Source organism: Heterodontus francisci, chromosome 19 (assembly GCF_036365525.1).
Source record: "Heterodontus francisci isolate sHetFra1 chromosome 19, sHetFra1.hap1, whole genome shotgun sequence".
In the NCBI taxonomy this organism is placed as follows: Eukaryota; Metazoa; Chordata; class Chondrichthyes; order Heterodontiformes; family Heterodontidae; genus Heterodontus; species Heterodontus francisci.
Genome location: NC_090389.1, coordinates 78,000,020 through 78,027,558, shown reverse-complemented (window position 1 = coordinate 78,027,558; position 27,539 = coordinate 78,000,020).

Genomic DNA, 27,539 nt, shown 5'->3' with positions numbered 1-27,539 from the left:
TTTCCCCCCCCCAACACCAACCCCCACCCCCCCCCCCCCCCCGCTAAGTCAGTAAAACCAGCCCTTAAGTCATATTTTTAAGTATCCCAAAGGTTCCTGAATGGAAGAGCACCGCTTGCCAGAGATGGCATTTGGGGAAGAAGGCAGAAGTTTATTTGATGCGGTTATCGACGTGGAGCTAGCACAATATCTCTTGTAACTTGTCACAAAGTATTCTGACACCAACTGAGCTGAGAATGGAAAGTATTCCCATTGCTCACTAATAAAACAATGAATCTTGTGCTGTTTGGGCCTGCTGTGAAGACTGTCATAGACTCACAGGAATTCAACTTTTTCACTTTGGTACCTAATGTAAAATAAAAGGTAGGGTGGTGGCCTTTTTGACGGGTCCTAATCTATTTTAATATCATATGGCATATGTCCACGGGTACATCTTTTCATATCATCTTGTCACCACATTGACACCATCCCAGCTGGCTACGTCTTGTTGAGTAGCAATAAAGTAAGGTTTTTATTTTGAGCTTTGTGATGAATAATTTCTTCTTTTCCTTGTGTTGGCAGCACAAAAGCACAAGAAACTCTTTCATATGGGGGGGGAAAAAATTGGTGTCAAAGTACAAAACGCTATCTCGTACCTGCTACCCATCCCTCTACACACAGACACACACACACAAACTAAAGCTGGTGACTACACATCAGCAGAATATCTAACCGTGCCACAGGTCATTTTAAATCACAGTGTGTTCCTATTACTGATGGAAAATGATACACTTGTGAATTGCTAGAAAGGTAATTCAATCCATAATAAAACATTTGTCTCCTATGCCACATGGTTTGATTCTTTAGAATTCCATGTGCATGAATAAGGACTAGAATTCTATATAATGATGATGAGCAGCAATTGCTTTGTTTCCTTAGATTCCCCCATAGGATGGAACAAGATAAAAGCTTAATCTGCTTCGCACAAAATTAGCCAGACTCTGATTCAGCAATTTTTTTAAGTTTCTTTTCATGTACCTTCATACATACTGTGTCAAATGGGGTATAATTCAGAAGTTACTATAGAATATTGCATGGTTAGGCTGTCAGCAGTGGGAAAACTATTAAAGACCATTGTCAAGGACAAAATTAATACTCACTTGGAAAAGTATGGGATAGCCAGCACAAATTTGTTAAAGGCAAATTGTGTTTGACGGACCTAATTGATTTATTTGATGAAGTAATAATAGCACAGATAGAAATTAAAGGGTTTGATCAAATAGCCATTACAGAAATGTGATGAAGAGTAACCAAGGTTGGGAGCTAAATATTCCAGGATACGTGACTCCTTGAGAAGATAAGAAAAATGGAAAAGGAGCTGGGGGAGGTAGCCATGGCAATAAAAGAAAAATGGGTTAAGACGGTAGAGAGAAAGGAACTTAACTCAGAAAATCTGTTTGGATGAAGCTAAAAAAAACCAAAAAGGGTAGAAACACGAGTGGAGGTCATTTATAGGTGCCCCCCAGCAGTAGTTGTAGTGTCAGGTAGAGTATAAAGCAAGAAATTAGAGGCACATGTAACAAGGATAATACAGTAGTTATGGGGTGGGGGGGATGGGGTGCGTGCAGGGAGGGGACTTTCATTTTCATATAGACTGGGCAAACCGAATTTGCAGTGCTAGTGTGGAGGACAAATTCATGGAATGCATACAACATAGTTTTCTAGGTCAGTATGTTGATGAACCAACTAGAGAACAGTCTGTTTTAGATCTAGCATTGTGTAATGAAAAATAGTTAATTAACTATCGAGTACTGCAAAGGAGGTTGAGGGACGATCTGATCAAGGTGTACAAGATTATAACAGGTTTAGATAAGGTAGACAAAATAAAAACTGTTCCCATTAGCTAATGGTAGAATGACTAGGGGACACAGATTTCAGGCTTTGGGCAAGCGATACAGGGGGATGTGTGGAAGAACTTTTTTCGCAGTGAGTAGTAATGACTTGGAACTCGCTGCCTCTGGGGGTGGTACAAGGGGAAACCATCAATGATTTCAAAAGGAAATTGGATGGGCATTTGAGGGAAATAAACTTAGAGGGCTACGGGGATAGAGCAGGGGAGTGGGGCTGATTGGATTGTGTTACAGAGAGCCAGAATGGACTCGATGGGCTGAATGGCCTCCTTCTGTGCTGTTATGACTTTATAAGTAACAGAACGATGCCATTAGGGAGGGAGTTCCAGGATTTTGATCCAGCAACAGTGAAGGAATGGTGATATATTTCCAAGTCAGGATGGTGTGTGACTTGGAGGGGAACTTGCAGATGGTGGTGTTCCCATGTGACGACAGCCTTTGTCCTTCTTCATGGAGGAGATTGCGGATTTGGAAGGTGCTGTCTAAGGAGGTGTGGTACGTTGCTGCAGTGCATCTTGTAGATGGTACACACTGCTGCCACTGTGTGCCAGTGGTGGAGGGAGTGATTCTTTAAGGTAGTGGATGAGGTGCCAATCAAACAGGCTGCTTTGTTCTGGATGGCATCGAGCTTCCTGAGTGTTGTTGGAGCCGCACTCATCCAGGCAAGTGGAGAGTATTCCATCACACTCCTGACTTGTGCCTTGTAGATAGTGGACAGGCTTTGGGGAGTCAGGAGGTGAGTTACTCGCTATAGTATTCGTAGCCTCTGACCTGCTCTTGTAACCACAATACTTATGTGGCTGTTCCAGTTCAGTTTCTGGTCAATGTCAACCCCCAGAATGTTGATAGTGATAGATTCAGTGATGGTAATGCCATTGAATGTCAAGGGGAAATGGTTAGATTCTTTGTTGGAGATCGACATTGCCTGGCACTTGTGTGACGCAAATGTTACATGAGGTGTAAAGAAACCAAAAAAACATAAAGCAGGAGAGGCCAACATGCAAAAGAAACATTTCATCCCTGTGCAACAAAAAAATTAAATTATGTTATAAATTAATTAAATTAAATATTAGTATCTCAATGTCATTTCGGAACCCCAGCCTGATTGATGTACAATAAAAATTCCACAGGAGAGCTTAGTAAAAAGTAACGTAAAGGTCACAACCTCATGTATACTCTCATCCTTATAACAAAGCATGTGACTTAAAACCTTAAAGTAGAGGAGCATTTTGCACCCAGGTGCTACTGTTAGAAGACCAGAAAATAAATACCCATTAGCCAGGGTGACCTCCTTATTCATCCAAAAACAATCTCCCTCATCACGTCATCTAATTAGCTCTTGAAAGGTAAGATTTCCACACTTGGCCTTAAGGTCATTTTATTTTTTTTTAATTCCACTTTTAACAGAGGAAAGATCATCTTTTGTCAAACACTGATCTAGATAATTGCCAATTGTGTCCTGACACAGTAACCACATGGGACAGTGAGCTCATTCAAAGCAGAAACATCATTGCATTGGCACTGCCACACAATACATAACCAGTAATAGAAAACATTGTGGTTAGATCTTGACTTTGTTCAACAGTGTAAACTGGGTGATGGAGACTCGGCAGCCTGCTTTACATCTCTCCTCACTTTAATTTCCACTGGCAATGACTTTGGAAATATATATTAAATGGCCCACTGACACAGAACACAAAAGTCCTAGTGTTTCAAGCCTGTATCCTCAGTACCTTACTCTACGGCAACAAGGCCTGGACAACGTGTGTCAGCCAAGAGCGATGTCTCAATGCATTCCATCTTCGCTGCCTCCGGAGAATCCTTGGCATCAGGTGGCAGGACCGTATCTCCAATGCAGAAGTCCTCAAAGCAGCCAACATCCCCAGCATGTACACCCTACTGAGCCAGTGGTGCTTGAGATGGCTTGGCCATGTGAGCTGCATGGAAGATGGCAGGATCCCCCAAGGATGTATTGTACAGCGAGCTCGTCATTGGTATCAGACCCACCGGCCGTCCATGTCTCCACTTTAAAGACGTTTGCAAATGCGACATGAAGTCCTGCGACATTGACCACAAGTCATGGGAGTCAGTTGCCAGCGACCGCCAGAGCTGGTGGACAGCTATAAAGGCGGGGCTGAAGAGAGGCGAGGCGAAGAGGCTCAGCAGTTGGCAGGAAAAGAGACAGAAGAGTAAGGAGAGAGCCAACTGTGTAACAGCCCCGACAACCAACTTCACCTGTGGTGCCTGTGGAAGAGTTTGTCACTCTAGAATGGGCCTTTATAACCACTCCAGGCGCTGCTCCACAAACCATTGACCACCTCGAGGCACTTACCCATTGTCTCTTGAGACAAGGAGGCCAAAAAGGAAAAAAAGGTTTGGGCAAGATTTAAAACAGGCTCCCAATTCATTATCACTTGTTTCACATTATTGCACAGTCAACATCCATTGACGACTTCGCATCTACTGCTGTGCTTTTCTGCTCTGAAATTGTTAGCCATTGGCTGCGTGGGAGAAGCCATTTTGTTTTTTAAAAGACTGTTCTGCAAATCATGTCATTTTCTGGAGTCACCCCTTGGTATACATTGCTCGTTTTGAGGGTTCTTTTAACCTTGTTGTCCCAGTTATTTTTGGCTAACTTGTTTTAGCTTTGTGCGTGCTTGAAAGTGCTTTCACTCACCTTGCTGGAAGAGATATTGTGGCCTGCTCTGGATAATTGACAGAAAACCTTTTTTAAAAAATTGATTGATATAGCAACTTGTCCTATTCCATGCCTCCACTGACTCCCCTTGTCTTCAAAAGATGACAGAATAAGTCATAGTACCTTTTTTTAGGCTTTAACTGCCAATTATATTAAGCATTAGTAAGAGTAACATAATATATCTACTGTCATAGTAATGATGAACCTTTGCTGGCTCTTATAGTATATAATAGTTATAGCTAACAATTTATGCTAAAGCTATGCTATAATTAATATTTTACGCACTAAGTCTTTATCCTTTTCTCACCAACTACAGTTGACTGGCTCAGCTAATTCTCCTCAACAGCTTCCAATCAGATGGCTGCTCTTCAAAGGCTCCAAATCAAACTCACTGGATAAGTACAGGCTGATAAATCCCTTCAAGAACAGTAACTGCAGCCAAGCAAAGTTTAAATAATTATCTGTTAAATTCAGAAAGCTGCCAATTAGACATATATTTGAACAAATTGCACAGTTTGCTTGAATTTGTCTCTTTCCTCAAGAAACCTGCCTGGTGACCAACTGTTGCACCAAGTTAAAGTTGGGTCAATGAAAGAGATAATATAAAAAGAGCTTATAACAAGCATTGTTCACACATTTTGTATTGCTTAGCAATGTTGTAAAGATCAGTTCGCACCGAAGGTGGGTAGGTTTGAAGGGTCTCGGGAAGAGGCTCCCCATGTGGGGAGCTGCTCCTATCAGAACCTCAAATGGATCTGGAGATATGTCTGGACCCCAACAAGCTAGCTCACTCTTGCTTCCGAGCCAGGCTGGGACCCATGAAGATGGGATTTTATTTTCGTAAGTATAACTTCAAGTTAAATATCCATCTTTAGCTCCCCTCATATATTGTTGGCTGCACTCTGTTTTTGAGGGAGGAGGAAACCAACACCTCGTGTTCCCCACACTGCCCCAGCCATCTCTGACAATCTTAAATTGGTTGTCAGCGTAATTCTTATCACGCTGTGGATTATGGCTTACAAAACTCAAAACGCAGTGTCCAACATTAGATGTGATTCCGCGATTGGACAACATTTGCTAAATAATCCACAGTAGGGCTCACAGTGTGGCGCATTTGCGCGTACTAGAAGCTACATATATTAATACTCAGAGCCCTGTTCTTTGCCGACAGAAAGAATATGTACAAACATTGCGCCTGTTTCAACTGAACAAAATAAGTGACAGCCATTCGCTGGTTCGTTCCTCAGGGCAATGCCTTGACCAATCAGAGTCAAGCTGCCTGGTTTAAATTTCAAACAAAGCTTGGCAGTTAACTGTCAGTCACCATAAACTGGTGCATTCTCCATGGCAACGCCTCATCCAATCAGAGTTCATTTGCCAACCAATCAGCACTCTCTTCTCATGCAGTATAAGTTGTTGCTTTCCATTACATTGGTTATTCTTGCAATTGTCCTGATGAGTGCAAGACGAAAAGCTTTGACAACATGTCTCTATTTTCAGCAACACTCAAGTTCTGTACTACTAAATTTGCTATATAATTCTGTACCTTGCTAGTGGCAAGATCACCCACCATTGGCAAGTAAATTAAGGGACCTTCACCTGATATTACGAACCTTAGTAGGGTCTATCTATCAGTAGATCATTCCCAAGTAGTGAGACCTCATAACTTTTGGTTTTCCACAGATCCTGGATTATTCCTGCATCCTGCACTTTGCCCTTGCTCCAGTCATTCCGAAAAACAGTAGTTCAAAATGCACCACAGCTGACGTCAAAATTGAGTTAACAAGTTTTAGTAATTTTAAGAAATGAAAACACCTGAATAGCACAATTAGATATCATGAGTTGCTACTAAACTCTCAGACCTCAGAGACACTCTCCCTCCTTCAGTTATAAATCATATTTAGGTTTTTTTATAGCAACCTAGAAAATTAGAAAAAGCTGGCAAAACAGATTCAAAACTCCTCAGTGCATTTCTCGGGGTTTGGTGACATGCTCACATGGAAAATGTTGAATTATTACATTAAAATGGCTTAACCAATTAATTATGAGCACTTTTTTAATATTTCATATAATTAGTAGATTTGTATTCTTAAAGGAACAAAGCGACATTTGGATTTTCAACTGGCCAGTCAGATTCATCTCTTCCCCCAACAGTTACCTCAACAGTCAATCTTGGCTCCCTCCATCCCAGTACACCGAGTTACTCTATTCTTTCCTGACCCAATCTAGTGATACTGTAGTAACCCTCCACCCTTTTACGCAAACACTCCTGTTCCAACCCTCCCAGTTCATACTCTCATCCTCCCCCTCCATTCAACTTAGCAATCTCCCACCACCCAAACTAGCAGCCAGGGGAGTTGGGGGTCAGAGTTGGTACAATGGCTATATATTTGACTTGGTTACAAGGAAACTGTATCAAAATTTGGAGATGATACAAAGTAGGGAATGTGGTTAACTGTGGATAAGACTGTGAGTGACTTCAGGAGGACATAACAAAATAGTAGATTGAGAAGATAAAGTTTCAGATAAAATTTAATGTAGAGGAGTGTGAATTGATATATTTTGAGAAGAAGGATAAGGGTAGGATATCTGCAGTAAATGGTAGAAAGGAGTAGAGGAACAGAGAGACTTGGAGGCTCAGATATTAATAGTAGAAGGACAAGCTGATAAATTTGTGAAAAATGTGTATGGGAACCAAGATTTTATGAATCGTGGTCTAGAGTACAAAAGCAAAGAGGCAACGCTAAAACTATACAAATCATTGGTTAGGCATCAACTCAAACATTGCTTCCAGTTTTGGTCAGGATTTATGTGGAGATTATTTCTGACTTGTTTTTTTCAAAAAAATATGCTTCACTTTCAAACTGAAGTGAATTAGACACCTTGGGATTATGTTAGCTAATGGGATCATTATCTTTTTTTTATTTATTTAGAGATACAACACTGAAACAGGCCCTTTAGCCCACCGAGTCTGTGCCGACCAACAACTAACCATTTATACTAATCCTACATTAATCCCATTTTCCCTATCACATCCCCACCACCTACCTACACTAGGGGCAATTTACAATGGCCAATTTACCTATCAACCTGCAAGTCTTTGGCTGTGGGAGGAAACCAGAGCACCCGGCGGAAACCCACCCAGTCACAGGGAGAACTCGCAAACTCTGCACAGGCAGTACCCGCAATCGAACCCAGGTCGCTGGAGCTGCGAGGCTGTGGTGCTAACCACCGCGCCACCCCAGAGCTAGTGTGATACTCAACCTTTTCTAATCCAATCTACAGATTAACGCAATGTCTGTCATTGCTCAGTTGGTAGCACTCTTCCCTCTGAGTTAGAAGGTTGTGAGTTCAAGCTCCACTCCAGTGACGTGAGCAGAAAAACATAAGCCAGCAGTACAGTGCTGAAGAAGAGCTGCACTATACTGAGGCATCATTTTCACAGATGAGGTATTAAACCAAGGCCCCTGTCTGCTCTTTCAAGCGGACGTAAAAAAATTCCATGATACTATTTTTGAAGAAAAACCATAGAGTTTTCCCTGCTGTCCTGGCCAACATTTATTCCTCAACCAGCATTACATTTTTTTAAAAACACAGATTACCTGGTCATTATCACGTTGTTGTTTGTGGGAGCTTGCTGTGCACAAATTGGCTGCCGCATTTTCTACATTACAACAGTGACAGCACTTCAAAAGTACTTCAGTAACTTTAAAGCACTTTGGGACATTATAAGGTCGGGAAAGACGCTATATAAATGCATGTCTTTCTTTTTACTTTCGACTGGGGTAGAAATTGGTCCTCATTGTTCTCCAGCCAGCAAACAGATGCAGGGGCAGAAAGGACCAATTCTGCACCGCGAATCAGCAAAATTAATCAGCGTTCGGTAAACTAATTCCATTACGCACAATTAGTAGAGATTATTGAAGCAGAAGAGACAATGGGCAGATGGTGTCTATACGGTTCAGACACTTAACAGCCATCAAATATCTAGGTGTCAAAACACTTCAATAAAGATAGATTGTAATTCACGTAAAGTTGGCAATACTCCTTGATTTCCTTTCTCAGTCTCCAGATGCACTGTTCTGTTGGGTGATATTACAGAAATATGCCCACTTCAGAGAAGAAGGTTTCCGTCCCTCAGGAATGTTGCAAAGGGCCTAAATGGGTTGAAACTAATGGCTCCAATCCTATGATGAGAATACTCAACAGAACACAAACTATTATCAATGCCTACATTTCTCCCTATAACCCCATATCTCTTTCATGACTAAGAAGCATCCACCACAAATCTACTGTATGCTGAGAGAAAAATTTAGATTTTTTTTGTTATTCTTTCATGGGATTTGGGCATCACAGGCAAGGCCAGCATTTATTGCCCATCCCTAATTGCCCTTGAACTGAGTGGCTTGCTAGGCCATTTCAGAGGGTAGTTAAGAGTCAACCACATTGCTGTGGGTCTGGAGTCAAATGTAGGTCAGACCAGGTAAGGACAGCAGATTTCCTTCCCTCAAGGACATTAGTGAACTAGATGGGTTTTTATGACAATTGATGATACTTTCATGGCAACATTACTGCGACTAACTTTTAATTCCAGATTTTTATTAACTAATTGAATTTAAATTCCACCAGGTGCCATGGTGGGATTTGAACCCATGTCCCCATGGTATTAGCCTGGGCCTCTGGATTACGAGTTCAGTGATATTATCACTACGCTACTGTCTCCCATTGCTGTTCATTAATCACTTGGGCTGCTCTCTTGGTGTCAGCATTGGTCATACTCTCTTCTCTTGAATCAAAGGGTTGTGGGTTCAAGTCCCCGCCAGAGACTTGATACTGCACTATTGGAAGTTAAAGCAAGGGACCTTCTATTCTCTCATGGAGATGTAAAATGTCCCATGGCACTATTTCGAAGAAGAGCAGGGGAGCTCTCCCCAGTGTCCTGGCCAATATTTATCCCTCAACTAACATCACTAAAACAGATTACCTGATCATTATCACATTGCTGTTTGTTGGGAGTTTGCTGTGCACAAATTGGCTGCCACGTTTCCTACATTACAACAGTGACTACAGTTCATTGGCTGTAAAGTGCTTTGGGCCATCCTGAGGTTTGAACGGTGCTATATAAATGCAGGTTTTTCATTGCCATTTGAAAGACTTGGTCACATCTCTTAACACATCTGACATATGAGAGGCTGAAGAGCCTGGGAGAATAAAAATATTCAGGGAGATATTATTCCAGTGTTTAGGATACTTGAGGTTTAATTGATCCCCACTGTTGGTTGGTTGGTATCCTTCCATCTACAAAGGGTGATGGACATGCAGCAAATAATCCATTTAGGTGGGGTATCTTCTCTTGGTGCACCTTTGCTCATGGCTATGAAGGCCAAACCTCGAGAGGCAGCTTCTGCCACAAATGTCACATGTGAAGCTGCCAAGTGATGTTGTCAGTTGTTGTTTTTGATGTTGGTGCCTATTACCAAGATTCAGTAGCAACCGGTCATCATGATAGTGCACACCGGTCCGCAGGACGTGTCACCATTTCCCTCTTTCGCCAGCTGATCACTCCCAGGTGTAATAGTCGACATTTAGGGCCTTCATGTCACATTTGCAAGCATCCTTGGACTCCAGTAATATGTTTGAGATTGCTACAAATTCTAGATCCAAAGGACATGGGCTACAAGCTAAAAGGATGGTGCACAAATAGATTTGATTTAACTACTTTCGACAAAATGGTAAACGTTTGGAATGGCCTAACCAAGAAGGCAAATAATGTGGAAAAAATTTAAGGGTGAATTTGAAGAAGTTGGTGACTGAGATGCAATAGTTTTTGGGATCAGCCAGATGGATGAGAAGGTCTTTTGCAGTCCTGTATTTTCCCATGTTCCCTCTTCCCTTTTTCAGTCTATCTTCATAACATTCAAAGTCTTTATGTCCTTTTCACCAGTTAGCACCAGTTTTGTTTACACACATTTTCTTTGACCTCACACAGAAAGACATACTTGAAAAAGTTTCTTGCCTTTATATGGCACCTAAGCGCATGTCTGCACAAACACAAACTAATCACATATTTTAGACTTGCTGTTACAAAGGGGATCATGCTCAGCCAATATGTACACAAGATTGCACAGACAGCAATGAAATTAGTGATCATTTCATCTGTTTATGTCGTGTTGGTTGAGGGAAGGAAGGAGAGCTCTCTGTTCATCTTTGGGGGAAAAATGTCATACGATCACACCGAACAAGGAGGCAAGGCTTCAGCTTAGCATCTCAAAGGTATTAGGGTAGATTTCCCTCTTTACACCTGGAATGAACAGTTCCCGCCACCATTGCGTTGCCTGGGATTTACAGGGGTTCCGTCAGTGGGGGACATTGGACCTGGGCCTGCAGGGATGTAAATGTCACAGGAGGTGGATGTTCCTGGCTGTTTTGCCTCATATTCCTCAATGTTCACCCATGGTATGCCAAAATAGAGGGTTGGCCCAAAGACATGGTGATGGGGCTTGCACCAGGACCACTGAAAGTCTAGAGGGCCTGAAGAGAACACCCCAAAGATTAATGAAGGCAACAAGAAAGCTTTTTTTAGACCTCTTCCATTCCCCCAAGCATGATGTTCCAGCATTAAGATCTTATGGCTGCTTCTCTCTAAGTCTCCTGTTTCCAGCTCCCAATTCCAATGCAAAAGCCTACCATGCAACCAGCCCAGGCGAGAAAAATTGGATGAACTCTTTCTCTTATATGTGCAACACACCTCCAGAACACCGCCAGTGCAGCCAACTAGAGGAAGCTACGCCTCTTTGCTCCTCCTTCCACAAACCATGAATTATCTATCTTAGCCCAGAATCTGACCTATTGATTTAACTTCCAGGGGGAGTGCTCTTGTTTACTGGCTCCCTGACTCTCACAAGTAAACAAGCCAAACTCTAGATTATAAATCCATCCCAAATCTTGGTGCTGGTTTACCATCAGTACATTTCCTTGGTCTGAGCAGCTCAGGGGCTAGGTGATCCCTGGAGTATTTGATTATCTCAGTCCATTCTCCATTTCCCCTTAAAATTCGATTCTCAACCAACTATGTTTGAAGGAATTGGCCAACATAGAATTAATTGTTTCTTGCCAGCAGTCTGTTCCTCAAATCCACTATTCCATAGAAAAAAGAATTTTTCCAATATCTAGTTACACTTGAGACTTGTTAATTCTGTACTTGTTCCAGTTCTACATTCACATTAAACTCCATCATAAAATGCAAACTACTAAAGTGATGTTGGCAGATGGTATTTGTACAGCTCAGACATTTAATCATTTGGCTTCTCCAAATGTGTGGTGAGAAAGGCTTCAGCTATACAGCTAGCTTAATTAATAACTTTAAATCTGAGATCGATAGTTTTGTTTTGCTACCCAAGGGTAATGAGGGTTATGGAACCAAGGCGGGTGGATGGAGTTAGGATATAGATCAGCTATGATCTCATTGAATGATGGAATAGCTTACTCCTGTTCCTATGTGTTTCAGTGCACTGTGGTTAGGTAGACCTGAGTAATCCTGCCACTCAGCTCAGTTAAATTTATTTTACTGATTGTTATGACCAGGTGAGAAAGGTGTCTAGGGGTCCTTTTCAGCCTTCACCTGGTCTTGCTGTAACAGGATTTAATTTTAAACACACCATGTTTTGAGCTCCCCCTTAGTGAATCCTTGTTCCTTGCTTTCCAATTATAAGGCAAAGAAATGAGCAGAAACAGGCTTTCTTAGGTTTAAAGAAGAAAAGTGAAATTCATTAAAACTTAAACTTAAACTCTAATTTGGTTAATGCCTACGGATACACGTCACGCCCCATGCTAGCATGCATACGTGATATGCACATGCAAATAGAGGCAGAAAAGAACAGAAGAAAAATAAAGTGGAGCGGTTTGAGGCTAGCTCTGTTACTGTGCTTCGAGCTCGCTGTAGTCCTTGCTTGTTGGTAGATCTTGCTTTTCGTTGGGGCCCAGTATTCTTCTTAAACCTTGTTCACTGTAGGAGACTTATCTCACGTGTTCACGTGTCTTCAATAGTTTCCAAAGCTGGTGAGAAAGATGAGAGCAGACAAGAGAGACTGCGGCAAGCCAGCCATGAGGGGTCTTTTCAGTCTAGGAGCAAACAGCTTTCTGCCAGTTCAAAACTCTGTGGCAAGTTCAAATTCATTAAACTCAGGTTGCCCAGCAGGTTAGTCATGTGACTAGTGGGGGTGACCACGTCCATTTGTGTATTCAACCATCTTAGCAGTCAACCTGGAATGTGAGCTCCACCGTCTTCAACATCTGGTAATCAAAAGTCCATTGTGAATTGAATGTCTCGGGGAATGGTCTTTTGAGCACTGTCTGTAAATATAAAAATGTCTTTCCAGTCAAATGCCTGGTGGGTTTTTTAAAAACAAGTTCTTTCTATACACCAGTAACAGTTTAAAAATCAATGTTCTTGTGGCAAAATTAATATGCCTCATTCTTGGCAGGTGGTGGCATGCATGACACTGATCAAGAGAGACAGTTCCAGGCCCCAGAACATGGATGTTGGCCTGTTGCTGCTGTAGACATGATCAAAGTTGAGACAAATTTGCCATGAAATAGCGCCTTACCACATCTTTAGTTGTGAAATGCTTTAGGACATCCCAATCAATTAGTTTTGAAGTGTAGCAACTGTTACACTGTCAAATGTGGCAGCCATATTGGGCACAGAAAGATCCCACAAACAAGCAATGAGATGGATGTCCAGTTCATCAGTTTTACTTGGGACTGATTGGCCAGAAGAGCAGAAGTGTTCTACCAAGGTAACTAAGCTCCAGACATCAGCAGAGATTTTATCTGGGTGACGGGTCACAACCACCGGCTAGAGACTCGTGTCGCCTCCTCTGGAGAAGGCCTGCTGGATCAAGTGCCAATTAGGCAATTAAGTGGACAGCAGTGGGTCTTCCCCAGGTTCAAGGACCCCGGCAGCGTAAGTCCCACCTGCTGAGAGCTGTCAGCCAATCAGAGGCCAGCGGTTCTTTAACTGAGCAATGCCACAACAGAGAGTGTACTTGCTGCCAGTACTGGACTTACCCAAGACCCTTTCCAGGCAACAGGTAAGTCAGGGTGGAAGGTATTTCACGAGGTGGGTGTCGCGGGGGAGGTGGGTGTGGGGGGGGTCGGCAGCAAGGACAGGGGGTGGCTCTTGGCAGGCCCCCCCCCCACTTTCCCGATGATGGGTCCCTCAATCAGATACTAATGAGGGACCCCCTCCCTACCACCCCAGCCCCAGCGCTGGCAAGCAACCGGGTTTGCTCAGTGTACTCCCTGTGCGGCAATAGGCCCACCCACCACTGGGCTAATTCCAGCAGCGGGGTGAGGTCCTTAATTGGGAATTAATTTTCCACTTAAGGGCCCCAGTTGGCAGGGCGAGAACGCTGTCCACAGGCCTTCCTGCCCCAGACTTAATTTAGGTGGAGGCGGGAAGATGATGGGTCCCCCACCCCCTCCCCCGCCACTATCCCACCCAATTATATGCACTCCCCGCCTTCAAACCCGACATGGGGGAAAGCAGAAAATTCCTCCGCTCATCACAGCCTTGGTCTAAACATGGACAAAAGAGCTGAATTCTAGAGGTGAGGTGAGAGTGACTGCCTTTAACTTCAAGGCAGCATTTGACTGCCTGTGACATCAAGAAACCCTAGCAAAATTGAAGTCAATGGGAATTGGGGGGGGAAACTCTCCACTGGTTGGAGTCATACCTAGCACAAAAGAAGATGGTTGTGGTTGTATCTCAGTCCCAGGACATATGCTGCAGGAGTTCCTTAGGGTAGTGTCCTAGGTCCAACCATCTTCAGCTGTTTCATCAATGACGTCATAAGATCAGAAGTGAAGATGTTCGCTGATAATTGCACAATGTTCAGTATCATTCGGAACTCCTCAGATACTGAAGCAGTCCAATGCCTGCATGCAGGAAGACCTGGACATCTTTCAGGCTTGAGCTGATAAGTGGCAAGTAACATTTGCACCACACAAGTGCCCGACAATGATAATCTCCAACAAGAGCGAATGTAACCACCTCCCCTTGACATTCAATAGCATTACCATCACTGAATCTCCTACTATCAACATTCTGGGGGTTTATCATTGACCAGGAACTGAACTGGACCAACCATTTAAATACTGTGGCTACAACAGCAGGTCAGAGACTGGGAAGTCTGCAGCAAATAACTCAGCTCCTGATTCCTCAAAGCCTGTCCACCAGCTACAAAGCACAAGTTAGCAGTGTGATGGAATACTCTCCACTTACCTTGATGAGTGCAGCTCCAACAATACTCAAGAAGCTCGACACCATCCTGGACAAAGCAGCTCAATTGATCGGCATCCCATCCACCACCTTCAACATTCCCTCCCTTCATCACCGATGCACAGTGGCAGCCGTGTCTAGCATCTACAAGTTGCACTACAGAAACTCGCCAAGGCACCTTTAATAACACCTTCCAAACCTGTGACCTCTACCACCTAAAAGAACAAGGGCAGCAGATGCATGGGAACACCAGAACCTGCAAGTTCCTCTCCAAATCATACACCATCCTGACTTGGAACGATATCACTGTTCCTTTACTGTCACTGGATTAAAATCCTGGAACTCCCTTCCTAACAGCACTGTGGGTATACCTACCCCACATGGACTGCAGCGGTTCAAGAAGGCGGCTCACCACCACCTTCTCAAGGGCAATTAGGGATGGGCAATACATGTTGGCCTTGCCAGCAGCATTCATGTCCCATGAATGAAACAAAAAAAACTCTCTTCTTTGAATGGTACTGCAAGATCTTTTACCTCCATCTGAATAGGCAGATGGGGCCCTCGGTTAGATGCTTCATTTGCTAAATGGCATCTGTAATTTTGCAGTGCTCCCTCAGTACTAAATTACATGCTGAAGTCTTGGAGTGGGACTTGAACCCACAGCCTTCAGATTCAGCAGTGAGATTGCAGCGACTGAGCCCAGTGGGTCTGAAACCTGGTTGAATTTAGAGAGGAAGCAATGAATTCCATTTTGGAGCAAAGCACTGGCTTCCATGGAGATAAACAGTAAGTTATGACAGTCTTGACTTCAAGCCGTACGACTGGAGTTAGAGCTACATTGCTGTCTATGCACTGGAAAGCCAATAGGAAACCAGCCAGTGAAAGTTTTACAGCTTCTCCTTTGATCTTCCAGGAGTCAAATGTACGAGCTGCCTTGTGAGTTATACTGCCACTTTTGCGTCACTTTGAAAAGAAAGTTGCTGCGCATCAGCGTAAAACTGGCAGGATAACTACCCCAAAGCTAAATTGTAATGTAATTGACTCCCATCTGAGCTCCACATAAATATTTAATCATCTTTAGAATAGAACCCTAAATAAGTAAAAGATTACATTTTAAAAAGGTGATTAAATTTTGTTACCGAGTTGAGCAAGCTCATGGGTCCCGTCTCTCTCAGAAAGAGTTGACAGAAGGAACCCATCAAACATGGGAATAATTTGGCTCAAATGTTTGTCCGTGCGCTAAGGGCACAAAGGCAGGCGCAGGCAAACTATGGTCCTCTCTTGTGCAAAAGGGGAAAATCAGCCTTACCCGTGCTTCTGCATTACAAACCTCACTGATCCAAGTAGCATCTGATAGCTTAATGGACACCACCTCTGCATAGGGAGTATGGCAGTTACAATCAAGGGATGTGGGGGTACAAGTACATGTGCAATTTGAACCCCTCGACCAAATATTTACTACCTTGCAGCAGTTTCCAACCTATATTTTGCATGTAGCATATACCTGAATTATCTGCTATTCTGTATATAGCTGCATACAACCAGGAAAGAGTTAAACACTGACAGTGCTGCTCATTTTCTGGTGCCATATTGCACTCGGACTCCTTTCCTCTGATGCCTCTTCCTCAAAGGTAATTTCCTCGCATCTGTAAGCATTTGTGTTTTAAGTGAAAAGTTTTTGCATATTCCACAGAGTGAATAAAGTATGGATAGTCTGGAAAAGGCTTCATTAAATATTAACTTTTCATGTGAGACAGATGATGGGCATTTTAATAGAATGGGTGCCTTTGATGTCCTTTCTGGTACTCATGAAAAAAAGAGACATCTATATATCACCTTTCACGATTACCAGATATCTCAAAGCATTTTACAGCCAATGAAATACTTCTTGAAGTGTAGTCACTGTTGTAATGTTGTAAATGTGGCAACCAATTTGCATCCAGCAAGGTCCCACAAACAGCAATATGATAACGACCAGATAATCTGTTTTTGTGATGTTGATTGAGGGATAAATATTGGCCAGGACACCAGGGAGAACTCCCCTGCACTTCATTGGAATAGTACCTTGGGACCTTAAACTGAGGCCTGCTCGGGAGGGGATGTTAAACGTCTCATCTGAAAGATGGTACCTCTGACAATGTAGCACTCCCTCAGTGCTGCAGTGGAGTGTCAGCCTTTTTTTTTTGTGCTCAAGCCCTGTCGGGGACTTGAACCAGAACCTTGCGACCCAGAGGCAAGAGTGCTACCAACTGAGCCACAGCTGGCACACATGTAGCAACTTGACGCAATTATATTTTTGGGCAGATTTCTGAAACTTGACTGGACATTTATAACAGACATTGGAAGGGGGTGGTGTGGTGGTTTCGTTGATCAGTTTGTGTTCTCTACTCTGAAGGCTGACCATTTGTGATCTCTTCTCTCCACCTCCCACCCCACCCCCATCAATTATCATTCTCAACCAGCTAGGTAGAGGTTAACTATCCGGCCTGTACACGTATGAATCGACAATAGCAATGACGTTTCTTGGTTGACCCACTAGAAAGATATGCTTGGCTGTGGTGGGGAGAAATGGAGCTGCCTCATACTGAGGAGACTGGGAACTTGCAACATTGGAGATCATGGATGAGAAATTCTCAACCTGCCATTTTGTAGGACAGTATGCACCAGCTGTGGAATTTAGAAAAGGGAACGCCAATTCTCCGACCCAGTGTTTGGCTGCTGTAATATTTAGGTTGCATTTCTTCACCCAGCGAGTGCAACTCACTACCACATGGAGTGGTTGAAGTGAATAGCATAGGTACATTTAAGGGGAAGCTAGTTAGGTACATGAGGGAGAAAGGAATCGAAGGATATCCTGATAGGGTTAGATGAAGTAGGGATGGTGGAGGCTCACGTGGAGCATAAACACTGGCATGGATCAGTTGTTTAAAGCCTGGCTCGGGTATAAAATTAAAACCTTACCCGGGCCCGACCCGACCACAGCCAACCCGAACCCGATCCCTTTAAATTTTTTTGTCATGCCCAACCCAACCCGAATCTCCTTCATCCATTCCGGCAGCAGGCCACTCCTGCAGATAGAGTTGTGGGGAATCATGGGTAAGCCTGATCCCGTGACTTCCTGCAGGCAGTACTGTCTAGCCCGACACGACCCGACCTGACCCAACCCAACCCAACCCGAGCCCGAAAGCTGGACTCAGAATATAGACCCAAACCAACCCGAACCCAACACATGTAGTCAGGTCTAGTCAGCTTCAGGCTGGCTAGCCAGGTTTTCCAGTTGTTAGCTGAATGGCCTGTTTCTGTGCTGTAGCTTCTCTGTAATTCAGTATATAAATGTTGTGTACTGCGCTTGTTGAATGTATAGAAGCTACTTTTATTTTTCTGCAGCTCTGCTACCACTTCTGCTGCACAGCACACATTTAATAATGAAAGATGCATTTGTTCCCTCTTAAAATGCTGTGGTGGAGCTGCAATTTGAGTACATCAAAGTGTATTACAAGACTAAATCATTCCATTCAAACTTCAACAGTGTGTAACGTGATACTGTAACAGAAGTGGATATAATTAAGGAGCAATGGGATGTACACTAAAATGGCAAAGGGTGACTCAACCTTTGCCTTCCCTTTAGGGACACACCTTGCCTCTGATTTGCTTTGTGTAGATGCAGCTGGCCTGGACTTGTATGCTGCAAAAGTCTCAGTGGATGCAGTTCTTCCTCAACCTACCAGGACTGGTTTCAACCCATTTTGTTAAGATCAAATGAGCAGTGATACAACAACTGTAAATTATGTAACCTTGTCCAAGCAAAATCAGCTACAGAGTGTTTCGAACCATTCTTGGGTGAAATATTTCCTCAAATGTTTCTGGTTTACAGCCCTGGGAAAGTGCATGCCCTTGGGTCTGGTTTAAAGTGCTGCCTGTCTGCTAAGGGCCATTAGTTATTAGTGCAGAGTTGACCTGGTCGGTAATATGGGATTAAAAAGGACAGATTCTAGCCAGAAAGCATCTTAAAGCCTCCCTCTGCACAGTAGCTAGTCAGATGGTAAAAATTGCGCTATTTTGGGGCAGTTAGTGACTAGAAGGTCTTTCTTCAACTGGTTTAATGTCAGGATTTAACTTAACCTGTTGCTTATGTGTTACATGTTGTTGCTGGTTCCCATCTGAATTTTATGTTTCTCCGGAATTATGTGTCAGCCGTGGCTCAGTGGTAGCCTCTGAGTTAGTAGGTTGTGGGTTCAATTCCCACCTCAGGGACTTGAGCACAAATTCTAAGGGAGTGCTGCACTGTTGGAGGTGCCGTCTTTCAGATAAGCCATTCAACCAAGGCTCTGTCTGCCCTCTCAGGTGGATATAAAAGTGCCCACTGCACTATTTCAAAGAAGAGCAGGGGAGTTCTCGCCAGTGTACGAGCCAATATATGTTCTTAAACCAACATCACTAAATAAGCATATTTCCTGGCTATTATCACAATGCTGTTTGTGGGAGCTTGCTGTGCACACATTGGCTGCCACATTTCCTACATTACAACAATGACTACAGTTCAAAAATAATTTCATTGGCTGTAAAGTGCCTTGAAATATCCTGAGATCGTGAATGCCACTATATCAATGCAAGTTCTTTCTTTTAATGTGATATCTTTGATATAGCTGTTAGGGAACAGTCTTATATGTTTTGTGGAGAGGTTACACATCCACTCAGTGTTGCATCATAGAGTCTACTGAGAAGTCACCTGTGAGCAGTTTTGTACAGTGGTCCCATATCCGCTAGCAACTGGGTTGAGGCTGCCTCAGCTCATTTACTATAAGCAGAGAGAAGAGACTTTTGTCTCATTGGTTTTCATATCTAGAGTAATCAGCTTATCCAGATATATAATAACACAATGTTCAGACTTGTTTAAATTATTAGGTACCTCCCTCTGTTGCAAATCTCAGGCCTGCAATAGATATTGGCTGAGGTTTAGCATCACTTGTCTTGGCTGTGAGCTGCCCTTGTGTCCCTTGCAATCAAAATCTTGTTAAAGCTTTGATTTATTTATTCATTCATGTGATGTGGGCGTCGCTGGCCAGTCCTGCATTTATTGCCCATCCCTTATTATCTTTGAAGGTGGTGGTGAGTTGCCTTCTTGAACTGCTGCAACTTGTATGGTGAAGGCACTCCTACAGTGTTGTCAGGTAGGAAGTTCCAGGATTTTTCCCAGCAATAATGAAGGGACTTCCAGGTTTCTGTCTTAGCAACAATGAAGGATGAATGATGTGTGACTTGGAAATGGTGATGTCTCCATGCACCTGCTGCCCTTGTTCTTCTAGGCAGTAGAGGTTGCAGGTTCGGAAGGTGTCGTTGAAGAAGACTTGTGAGTTCCTGCAGTGCATTTTGTAGATGGTACATACTGCAGCCACGTTGCACTGAGGGGAGAGGGAGTGAATCTGTAAGGTGATGGATGGGGTGCAGATCAAGCAGGCTGCTTTTGACCTGCCTGGTGTCAAGGTTCTTGAGTGTTGTAGGAGCCGCACTCATCCAGGCAAGTGGAGAGTATTCCATCACACTCCTGACTTGTGCCTTGTAGATGGTGGACAAGCTTCGGGGAGTCAAGAGGTGAGTCACTTGTCACAGAATACACAGCCTCTGACTTGCTCTTAAAACCACAGTATGTACATGGCTGGACCAGTTCAGTTTCTGAGTATTTATGTGGCTGGTCCAGTTAAGTTTACTTCCAACTGAACAGGGGAGTTTTAACAATGAAAGCCCCTTCTTATGTGAACTGGATACAATAGTATCACATGTGCACCTTTGCGCATTCTTTCCATTTTACAAAAGGCAGACTGACAAACACTTTAATGTGATGAGGACAACAATCGTATTTATTTTTCATATATAAACTGACAGTAATGATTACTGTGAATTTCATCTTATTTCATAACAGTCCTTGCAACATAGAAAATAACAAAGCAAGCAACACTACCCTATTAGCAAGCTAAATATACTTTCCAGAGTAGTGCAATTCCTGAATTAGTCAGTGGTGTACTTAAGGAAAGCTCATGCTCACACTGACTGCGCCTAATTCCTTATGGGCTGAATCCTGAACCATATCACTAAAAGCTGTGCATTGTGGATTAAAACTCTGCTCAGCTGAATTTTATTTAAAAGTGGGATCTTAGTATAAATTAGCCAAAAGTCCTCTGAGATTAAGTAGTCAAAAATCCCCAAACCCTGCAACCGCTGGATGCAAGTGGTCCAGTGCAATCCCTCAGTGTGTCACTGCCTCAATCAGCCACCAATGTGAGGCAATAAATGTACAGCAGGCACATCGCAAAAGAGAGGGAGAAGGGCAGAGGACTATGAGCGGACAGGTTATCCAGGAACTGGTTACAGTGTGACACAAGGAAAAGAAGGAACTTGCATTTCCACAGCAACTTTCATGACCTCAGAATGTCCCAAACTGCTTTACAGCTAATGAAGAAGAGCATGGCTACCCTACCCAAACCCAACCAGACCCGAAGACATGTGTCAAGTTCGGGTCGGGTCTCTCTTCCGGGTCCGGCATTCGGGCTCAGGTCAGGTCGGGCTGGGTCGGACATTGCACTGCCTTTTGCTCAGGGAGGGAAAGGTAAGTAAGCTGATCAACCAGAAGTCTTCAATCAAACAGTAACTGCAGATCTGCAATACTGTTGAGTCCTGATCACTATCCAATGAAATCAGCCACAAACTAAAGTGTTCATGTGTGAAAGTTGCGGGAGGGGGGATGTGGTGGGGGGGGGGGGGGGAGGCGTGCCATTGGTGACAAGATCAAGCTCCGATTCCCAACTCCATCTGCACAATTCTGCAGGAAAAGCCTGCTGCCGGAATGGAGGATCCAAGGTAGAGCACAACCTCTTTGAAATAATTAACTTCATTCTGGTGGTCAGGTCGGAACGGGTCGGGTGTGGAAAAAAATTAAAGGACACAGGCCCGGGTCGGGTTCGGGTTGTATGTGGTCAGGTCGAGCCCGGGTCAGGTTTCAATTGCATACCCAAGCAGGCCTTTACAATGAAGCACTTTTTGAAGTGTAGTCACTGTTGTAATGTAGGAAACGCGGCAGCCAATTTGCACACAGCAAACTCCCACTAACAGCAAGGTGATAATGGCCAGATAATCTGTTTGAGTGATGTTGGTTGAGGGTTAATATTACTCAGGACAATGGAGAGAACTCTCCTACTCTTCTTTGAAGTGGTGCCATGGAATTTTTATGTCCATCTGAGAAGGCAGATGAAGCCTTGGTTTAACATAAATTCACCACAATTATTGGTAGAGACCAAGGAGTCGGATGTTTATTCACTGCCTGTCAGACTGGAAATGATACGCAGTAATAGCGGACCTGAAAATAGCTGATAAAATGACCTGGATGAAAATTTAAACCAATAATCCTGATTTAACTCCGGGTGAGGGATAGTGGCTGTGACGCCCACAGTGGAATAGCTGGTCAAATCACACTGTCCAGGCCGATGTATGAATAATGAAGGAGGGGGAGGATCCAGCATCCATGACACCACACTATAACGAGGAATTAATACTTTCAGGAGAGAGCGGGAAGAGTTAATTGAGAAGACTGGTTAGAATACAGCACAAAAACCACATTGAAATACATAATTCAACTAAAAAGTAAAATTATCACTTCAGCAAATTTTAGCTGTTAACAGAGTCAGTCACACACATTGACAAGTTACAATGGATATTTATGCTATTCTATATATACCAATCAGTTGTTGTTAACCTACTTATATTCAACAGATTAATAACTGGTGTGAAAATAACACCAATTGGACTATCTAGGCGGCTGCCTTTATTTATCCCAATCCCACCACATGCTCTATCTATAGTCCAACATAGGAACAGGAGGAGGCCATTTAGCCCCTCGAGCCTGTTCCGTCATTCAGAGATCATGACTGATCTGTGACCTGACTCCACATGCCAGCCTATGGCCTTTATCCCTTAGATTTTTGTTAACCAAAGGTATTATCACTCTCAGATCAATTGTAAATTTTAAATCTAGCGTCAATTGCCGTTCGCAGAAGAGAGTTTTAAACTTCTACCACACTTTTTGTGCAGAAGTGTTTCCTAATTTTGCTTCTGAAAGTCTAAAAATTAAAGACAGACATATGTCTGCTAGTCCTAGATACCCCAACCAGCAGAATTCAGTTTTCTCTATCTACCCTATCTGTTCCCCTTAATACCTTAAAACTTTGATCAAATCATTTCTTGACGTTCCAAAAGGCAGGAAATGCAACCCTGGTTTGTGTAATCTCTCCTCGTAACAACTCTTGGAATCAGGTATCACTCTGGTAAAGCTACGCTGCACTCTCTCTAAGGCCAATATATCCGTCCTAAGGTATGGTGCCCAGAACTGCTCACATTATTCCAGGTGTGGTCTAACCAAGGCTTTGTATAACTGAAGCATGATTTCTGTTCCCCTTGTATTCTAGTCTTGAGATATAAAGGCCAGCATTCCATTAGCCTTTTAGATTGATTATTTTCTGTATCTGTTCATGACATTTTAATGATTCATGTACTTGGATCCTCGAATCTCTTTGGACCAACGTGGGTCCAATTATTTGTTTGTTGTGTTGAGGCCTAGTCACATAAGTGCGCCACCCCTTTAAATCTTTTTGTGCGAACGGGCACCCGTGGTATTTTAAAGGGGACGACTTGTGCACAGCCTGCGTTGTAATTTCCAGGTTGCTGCGTGACTGTGCAGCTTAGGGGAAACACTAACAGTGGACCTCTACTGTTTCGAGCTGTTCGCCATTTAGTAAGTATCCTTTTCTATCCTTTTTAGGTCCAAAGTGGACGACCTCCCATTTGCAGACATTAAAATCCGTTTGCCACAGTATTTCTTCCATTCACTTAATCTATTAGCACCTCTTTGTAATGTTATGCTTCCATCTACACTGCTTACAATGCTGCCTATCTTTGTGTCATTGGCAAATTTGGATATGTGGCTTTCTATCCCATCAGCTAAGTTGTTAATAAATATGATGAATGGCTGAGGCTTTAACATAGATCCCTATGGGACACCACTAGTCACATCCTGCCAATTAGAGTACCTGTCCATTACCCTTATTTGCCGCTCAGCTCATTTCCTAACCAGGTCAATCATTTGCCTTCAATTCCATGAGCTTCAACATTAGCTAATTCTCTTATGGGGGACTTTGTGAAATGCTTTCTGGATGGTCATGCTGAATCCGATCAGCTAAGAATTTCCAAGGTGCTCAGTCACTCTATCCTTAATTATAGATTCTAGTAATTTCCCGACAACACATTAGGCTAACTGGTCTATAATTCCTTGGTTTCCTTCCCTCACTTTTCTTAAATAGTGAAAGGTGCAATTTTCTTTGCAGATGCCCTAACCAAAGCCTTTCTATGTGCTCACCTACTTCCTTTAAAACCTTAGGATGGAAACATGGGGAATTATCACTCTTTAGTTCCATTAATTTCTCCATTACTGTTTCTTTGCTTACTTTAATTTTAGTAAGTCCCTGTCCTTGATTCAATATTAGTTTCCTTGGGATGTTCAGCATGCTGATCTCTTCCTCTATTGTAAATAGACACAAATTTACTGATGCAAAGTAATTGTTCAACATGTCTACCATTTCCTTATTTTGATTTACAACATCACCATTTTCAAGGCCCATGTTGTTCCTAAGCACCCTCTTTATGCTAACAATTATAAAATTTTTCTGTTGCTTTTGATATCCTTTGCAAGTCTTTTTTATATCTGTTCTGTCACCTTTGGCTGTTCTTTGTATAATCTCCCATTTGCCACGATCAGCGCTCGTTTTTGCCTTTTTCTTTTAGTTATATGTTGTCCCTTATCTCTTCAGTCATCCATGGCTTTTTTTTTGACAAGTCGATCTCTTGCTTCTTAGGAATATAAACTGCTTCCGTATCACGTTAAATTCTTTTTTGAACACCTCCCAAAGGTCAGGGGTCGTGGCAGGGGGGGCCTGGAAAATGTTTCTGGCAGCGGCCCGCCATAGCCACTGACGCCGGGAAGGCCCTGCCACATTTTACCGGCAGCGACAGGGGCTTCATTTACATATTAAAATCAATTTAAATAAATGCAGATTAACTTACCTTGACCCGATGGCCGTCCCAAACCAACATTCCGGCCAATGGCCGGAACTCCCGCGCTGAGGCATCACACTGATGGGAGGGGTGAAGTTTCAGGTCGGGGATCGGGTGGGGGGGCAAGTGGTGAAAACCATTCTGATTGGTCGTGTGGATGGTGGGAAGGGGGTTGAGGGTCAAAGGTGCTGAAGTTGGTGGGTGAAAGTTCGGCATAGCAAAAGATGTCTTTTTGGGGGGATTTTTTTATTTTTTTATTTCCAAAATATACTTTATTCATAAAAATCTGTAAAAAATACATTTCCAAACAGTTTCAAACAGCACCAAAAAATAAAAACATTGCAAAGGGAGATCAGTTTCGTTCAATACAATCATGAGTTGCCTCACAACCCTTCCATTTCACATTTGTCATGCCAATTACATTTTTACATTTTACAGCGCACAAAATTTTCACGATACAGTTCAAGGAGTTTCCCATGGGTCCAGCCCCTCAGTTCAGCTTGGTGGGGGAACCTTACACTGTGGTCTTTCCCCATTGAGCCTTTGCTGCGGCTGCCCCAAGCTTTAGTGCGTCCCTCAGCACGTAGTCCTGGACCTTGGAATGTGCCAGTCTGCAACATTCGGTGGTGGACAACTCTTTGCGCTGGAAGACCAGCAAGTTTCGGGCAGACCAAAGGGCGTCTTTCACCGAATTGATAGTCCTCCAGCAGCAGTTGATGTTTGTCTCGGTGTGCGTCCCTGGGAACAGCCTGTAGAGCACAGACTCCTGTGTTACAGAGCTGCTTGGGATGAACCTTGACAAAAACCACTGTATCTCTTTCCACACCTGCTTTGCAAAGGCACATTCCAGGAGGAGGTGGGCGACCGTCTCTTCCCCACCACAGCCAACGCGGGGGCACTGTGCGGAGGGGGCGAGACTTCGGGTGTGCATGAAGGATCTGACGGGGAGGGCCCTTCTCACCACCAGCCAAGCTACGTCTTGGTGCTTGTTTGAAAGTTCTGGTGATGAGGCATTCCGCCAAATGACTTTGACGGTCTGCTCGGGGAACCATCTGACAGGATCCACCATTTCCTTTTTCCGTAGGGCCTTGAGGACATTCCGTGCAGACCACTGCCTGATGGACCGGTGGTCAAAGGTGTTTTCCCGCAGAAACTGCTCCACGAAGGATAGGTGGTGCGGCACCGCCCAGCTGCATGGAGCGTTCTGCGGCAATGTGACCAGGCCCATCCTTCGCAACACCGGGGACAGATAGAACCTCAGCACATAGTGACACTTGGAGTTTGCGTACTGGGGATCTACACACAGCTTGATGCAGCCGCACACGAAGGTGGTCATCAGGATGAGGGCCACGTTGGGTACATTTTTCCTGCCCTTGTCCAGAGATTTGAACATCGTGTCCCTCCGGACCCGGTCCATTTTAGATCCCCAGACGAAGCGGAAAATGGCTCGGGTGACTGCCACGGCGCAGGAGTGGGGTATGGGCCAGACCTGCGCCACGTAGAGCAACAACGTGAGCGCCTCGCACCTGATGACCAGGTTCTTACCCACAATGGAGAGAGATTGCTGCCCCCACATGCCCAACTTTTGTCGTACCTTGGCTACTCGCTCCTCCCATGTTTTGGTGCACGCCCCGGCCCTTCCGAACCATATCCCCAGCACCTTCAGGTAATCTGACCTGACGGTGAAGGGGACAAAGGATCGGTCAGCCCAGTTGCCAAAGAACATGGCCTCGCTCTTGCCGTGGTTAACTTTGGCTCCCGAGGCCAGTTCGAACTGGTCGCAGATGCTCATCAGTCTGCGCACGGACAGCGGATCCGAGCAGAAAACGGCGACGTCATCCATGTACAGGGAGGTTTTGACCTGAGTGCCTCCACTGCCTGGGATTGTCACCCCTCTTATGCTCGCATCCTTCCTAATAGACTCAGCAAAGGGTTCAATACAGCAAACAAACAAGACCGGGGACAGAGGACAGCCCTGTCTGACTCCAGATTTGATCGGGAAACTTTCCGATACCCACCCGTTGATTGAGACTGCGCTACTGATGTTTGTGTAGAGCAGTTAGATCCAATTGCAGATTCCCTCCCCAAACCCCATTTTGGAAAGCACGTCCATCATGTAGGTGTGCGATATCCTGTCAAAAGGCTTCTCCTGGTCCAGGCTGATGAGGCAGGTGTCCACCCTCCTGTCCCGTACGTAGGCGATCGTATCCCTGAGTAGCGCGAGACTATCAGAGATCTTCCTGCCGGGTACAGTACAGGTCTGATCGGGGTGAATCACCAACTCCAGAGCAGACTTGACTCGACTGGCTATGACTTTGGACAGAATCTTGTAATCAACATTAAGCAGTGAGATGGGCTGCCAATTTCTGATTTCTGCCCTCTCCCCCTTCTGCTTGTAAATGAGGGTGACTATGCCTTTCCTCATGGATTCTGACATGCTGCCGGCCAGGAGCATACTCTCGTATACTTCCAGCAGGTCCGGGCCGACCCAGTCCCACAGGGCCGAGTACAACTCGACCGGTAAGCTGTCGCTCCCGGGAGTTTTACTCGTCTCGAAAGACTCGACGGCCTT